General features: G+C 42.2%; 1 non-coding gene across 1 annotated transcript; it reads right to left on the bottom strand.

Annotated features, from left to right (window-relative positions):
- Positions 1–526: 526 nt before the first annotated feature.
- LOC111759496 (U6 spliceosomal RNA) lies at positions 527–633 on the bottom strand. The gene has a single exon (XR_002793464.2). It is a non-coding gene; the product is annotated as a U6 spliceosomal RNA (small nuclear RNA).
- Between the last annotated feature and the right edge of the window lie 4,807 nt (positions 634–5,440).

Below are 5,440 nucleotides of genomic sequence, written 5' to 3'. Positions count from 1 at the left end.
AAGCACTATTTTAGATACATTCTGCAAATATAAATTTCCAAATATTGCCCTCACCCTCACTTCCGATACAGATATCTTTCTGTTTTTCATTTCTTTTGTGGTGAGACCGTGCTTTGCGTGATTTCATTTCTTTTTATTGATTGAGGTTTGTTTTAAGGCCCAGGATATGGTCTATCTTGGTGAATGCTCTATTTGCAGAAGCCTCCATATTACATTCATTTAGTGGATCAGACAGCCTTATTCTTTAAGACTGTTAAGACTGGAATGAGGAGACCCTTTTAAAGAGATTTCCTTTCAGTGATCTGTTAAATAGACAATAGCTTTGGCACTCTAAATCATGGGCAGGAAATGCATCAGAGGCTTGCCTGACTTCCTTTCTCCTGTGTTCTATCCCAACATGTTTCCTTCCACTCCACCCCCAAAAGTAAAATTTGCCATTGGCTAACTTCTGGTTCCTATATTCTTCCTTTTGATTTATTCCTTCACTGTCCTGCTCTTTGATTTCCTTTCTTTCATCTTGCATAAAAAAAATATGGAATGCTTCATGAATTTGCATGTCATCCTTGTGCAGGAGCCATGCTGAGCCTCTCTGTATTGTTCCAATTTTAGTATATGTGCTACCGAAATGAGCACGCATGTTGTTTTTTGAATTGTCTTAGGTTTACCTCCACAAGGGGCTCCTGGATTGACTTGGCACTACACATCCGTATTTGATCTTATGGGCTTTCTCCACATAAGGATGTCTTCCTAACCAGAACCGTAATTCTGCCCACCACAACCTGCACCGACTAAACCTCCTGATTCTTCTTCCTCTTTGAGCTGGATCGTGTCAGAGGGGCCTCCTATGTGTGGAGAATGCTGCTGCCTGAAGAGCTTTTCATTTTGATTGGACCCAAACTTTCTGACAGGAAATGGCCTGGACTATACTTTTGGCCTTCTCAGTCAAGAAGCCTGAAGAATTCCAGGGGTTGAAGAAATGGGCCCAAACTAACAAGATGAAATTCAGCAAGGGTATACGTAAGGTTCTGAACTTAGAGTAAAACCTGCTGCATGAGTTCATGTAGCTTAGCCTTTTTTTTTTTTTTTTTAAAAAAAGTAGTGTCAAGCATTAGTCAAAAATGTTTTCATGGCTTTCCTTACAAGCTGATGCTCTGTCATGTTATACTAATAGATCTAGGGTTAAATGGGCTCCATGTGAGGAACAGCTTATCATAAAGACTGGGATAGGGGATTGCCTGTGTAGCAGATCGCAAAAATTTCCCCAATCTTTCACCCTCCTCACTGTTTCCATACATTTTCCACTTTTACCATGTTGTTCTTTTCATCAAGAGGTGAAGACCATTTCCCCAGCCCTTGAATCAGGCCTCGTGTTTGCATTTGGCTGGTGAAGAATGTGGCAGAAATGATGGCATCCCAATTCTGAGTCTGGACTTCACTAAGCTTTGTATGTTTCCACACTTCCTGTTGGAATCATGGCTCTACAATGTGACAAGCCCAGGACTGCCTGCTGGATGATGAGAGAAACATGGCCCAGCTGTGACCATCAGTCTAGTCAAGAATTAGCCAACTACCACACCTGTGTAGGAATTTCTTGGACTTACAAATGCATATATATATATATATTTAAAGATTTATTTATTTATTTCTCTCCCTCCCTTCCCACCCCGGTTGTCTGTTCTCTGTGTATATTTGCTGCGTCTTCTTTGTCCGCTTCTGTTGTTGTCAGCGGCATAGGAATCTGTGTTTCTTTTTGCTGCGTCATTTTGTTGTGTCAGCTCTCCATGTGTGTGGCGCCATTCTTGGGCAGGATGTACTTTCTTTCACGCTGGGTGGCTCCTCTCCTTACGGGGTGCACTCCTTGCACGTGGGGCTCCCCTACGCGGGGGACACCCCTGCGTGGCAGGGCACTCCTTGCGCGCATCAGCACTGCGCATGGGCCAGCTCCACACGGGTCAAGGAGGCCCGGGGTTTGAACCGCGGACCTCCCATGTGGTAGACGGACGCCCTAACCACTGGGCCAAGTCCGTCGCCTACAAATGCATATATAAGCCCAGCTAAGATCAGCTAAGCTTGGACTAGATAAGCAGAGCCATCTTGTTGCTCTGTACACTCATGAGCTATTATAAATGTTGTTTTTTAAACCACTAAATTTTGGATTGGTTGTTACACAACAGTAGCTAACTGATTTCACCTTGAAAGCACATCATATAAAAAATTATTAAGGGAACTAATAATGTTGCCCTGTGGAAGAGAAGACTTGGGGACCATGATAACTCTGGAGATTGCAGGGCTCACAGGCTGATGCCAAATCCATCTCTGAAAAAGCCTAAAGGCCAGAGGTCTATGGTAGCTAGCTTTAAAGAAAAGTGGCTGCTAGGGCATGGCCTGCACTCTCAGTTTGTAGGGATATAGGTTGAGTATTTCTAGTAGATCCAGTGTAGACCATGTCTGGAGTGATTTTAGAGAAACTCTGCTAAGAGGGTAACCTGGAGGGGTGTCTGGATCCTAAAAGAGAGAATCTCTGGAGTGGCCTGCTGGAAAGAGCGAACTGAAGGTAGTAGGAAGTGGCCAGCTGGAGGAGCTGGTAGCTGTATTAAGGGGATTGTGGGTAAGAGGTCACCAATGAGTTTTCTGGTGAATAGGCTAATACACCATGAGCAAAAGTGTCCAAAGAGCATCAAGGCCGAAACACAACAGCACCTTGTAAGACCTGTCTCTACCTTCAATTGTCTTCTCATCAACTCTGGAGGAGCAGAGACCACCGAATGTCTAGAGGATTGTGGGGGGCAGGGTGCTAGGCCAGTCAGTATGGAATTAGGTGACCATGTCTTCTTCCTCCAACTGCTTTCTTCCAGCCCGGACTTGCAGAGGGAAGAGATTTTTAACTTTGAATGAAGTTTGGAGCTTTGTCTACTACATGGGAAGATACATGGTATCTATTAAAATGAGAATATTTTTTGTGACTAGAAGTGACTGGAGGTCTTTTTATTACCTAAGAGTTTGCAGATAAGATAGAGGCCTGCTCAAGATCTCATCTAGGCAGAGCAAGAACTAGCTGTGACCTATGAGTCTTACTTATTTGCTTATTCAACATACCCAGGCGTGTGTGTGTGTGTGTGTATGTGTGTGTATTCATTGGATCATTAAAAAAACATAGATGATAGTATATTAAGCACAGTGCTCTGCACCATGTTTTATTCATTATAATGTTTTGGAGCCCATCCTGCAATGCATACAGGATGGCTGTGTGCCTTTGAAAAGTTCATTCTGATTATGAGATCCTTGAATATATCTGCTTTCCTACAGTGTTTCCTTGATGAAACCACAGGTCACTTGTCCCCAGGCACTGGAGAGAAGTGGAAAAGTTCACACCTGTCCTACTGTTCAGGTAATGAATTGCATTTCAGTATTTAAAAATTCCCGTTCAAAAAGCACAAGGTTTACTTTGGTCCTAAACTGCATCTTGGTACAATTTATAGTTTAATAGCTCAGCTATTTCACTGTTTTCTGAAAGAAAGAAAAAAGACACCGAAAGTTAGTAGATGATAACCAAGAAAAGTAGCTTGCAAAATGCCATTTTCAATGCTGCCATCATTCAGGAGAATTTTAAAAGGAAAGAAAAAACTCCATGCAATACAAAAACAGATAAATTGATTTGTTTCTGTTTTTAAAAAACATATTGCTGGGCTATTGCATCCTTTCCATATAGCAATTTTCTGCCTGAGGTGACACACTGAATCTGAAAAGTTCATACCAAACCAAGTCACATGCTAGCAGCAGGGTTGTAACATATCAATGAAACATAATTATTGCAAGTAGTGGAAAGAACTTAAGGTTTGGAATCAGACATGAGATTGAATTTACTAGCTGATTCCTAAAAAAGCATTTTATTTTATTTTTTATTTTTTATTTTTTATTTTTTTTTGTCTTGAAGTGTCTGATTTTTCTTTTTTTTCTTTTTTTTTCTTTTTTTTTAATTGACTTTGTAATAATATTACATTAAAAATATATATGTGAGGTCCCATTCAACCCCACCCCCCCATCCCCCCTCTCCCCCCCCAACAACACTCGTTCCCATCATCATGACACATCCATTGGATTTGGTAAGTACATCTTTGGGCACCTCTGCACCTCATGGTCAATGGTCCACATCATGGCCCATACTCTCCTCCATTCCATCCAGTGGGCCCTGTGAGGATTTACAATGTCCGGTGATTACCTCTGAAGCACCATCCAGGGCAGCTCCATGTCCCAAAGACGCCTCCACCTCTCATCTCTTCCTGCCTTTCCCCATACCCATCGTCCACCATGTCCACTTTTCCCAATCCAATGCCACCTCTTCTATGTGGACATTGGATTGGTTGTGTCCATTGCACCTCTATGTCAAGAGGAGGCTCAGATTCCACCTGGATGCTGGATGCAATCCTCCCATTTTCAGTTGTAATCACTCTAGGCTCCATGGTGTGGTGGTTGTCCTTCTTCAACTCCATCTTAGCTGAGTGTGGTAAGTCCAATAGATCAGATTGTAGGTGCTGGAGTCTGTTGAGGCTCAGGACTTGGCTATCATATTGTCAGTCCAGAGATTCAAATCCCCTAAATATATCTTAAACCCCAACATTAACTGCACCTCCAGCACATTAGCATGAAAGTCTTATGAAGGGAGATCCCATCTGAGTCCAGATTCATCACACATAAACACCATTTCCAGAGAGGGGCCATCTGCCCTGGTAGTAAACCCCATCGGCCATGACCATAACTCCCATGGGTCTCTTTAGCCCTCAAAGGAACCAATATCTGGGGGTTGTATCTGCTTTATCTGTCTCTCTGACTCTGCTCAGTTGTGCATGAGGGCAATCCTTCTGCCAGCCTCCAGACTCTTTTTTAGAAACTCGTAGCCATATAAACTCATTTCTCCTAAAAAAGCATTTTAAACCCTGGTAGCTTTACTTTCCTCATCTATAAAAATGGGGTTATATTTTTTGCAAGGTTGTTGCAAGGGTTGAATGAGATAATATATGGAAACTAACTAGTTATGTGCCTGGCATGTAGTGACTTAAAAATCATACCTAATAAAGTTTTGGAAGTTTTAGCAATTCTTTGACTTCAGTATGAACTGTAGCACATCATCAACTCTTAGGTAATGTTCAATTAAAGAAAAGTATAAACTATGGTCTCCCTGCTAGAGCTTCTGCAGTTCACTATTAGAAAATAACCCATGTACAATTTTGTGTGTAATTGCTCCCAATTTCCTGATTTTCCTATAATCGTTGACTCATGAGAGTACGGGGATAGGAGAAACACGTCACAAGGGAAGGAAAGAAAAAGGGCAGGGAAGGCTGGGGTGCAAACAACTCATGTTAAAATACTGTACCTGAGAAAGCCACTTGATATAGTAGAAGGGGAATGGGCTTGGTTGGGTGACAGATGTGGGTTTAGTTCC

Source organism: Dasypus novemcinctus, chromosome 14, assembly GCF_030445035.2.
Source record: "Dasypus novemcinctus isolate mDasNov1 chromosome 14, mDasNov1.1.hap2, whole genome shotgun sequence".
In the NCBI taxonomy this organism is placed as follows: domain Eukaryota; kingdom Metazoa; phylum Chordata; class Mammalia; order Cingulata; family Dasypodidae; genus Dasypus; species Dasypus novemcinctus.
Note: the sequence above shows the minus strand (reverse complement) of the source record. Positions and strands in the feature narration are given on the sequence as shown.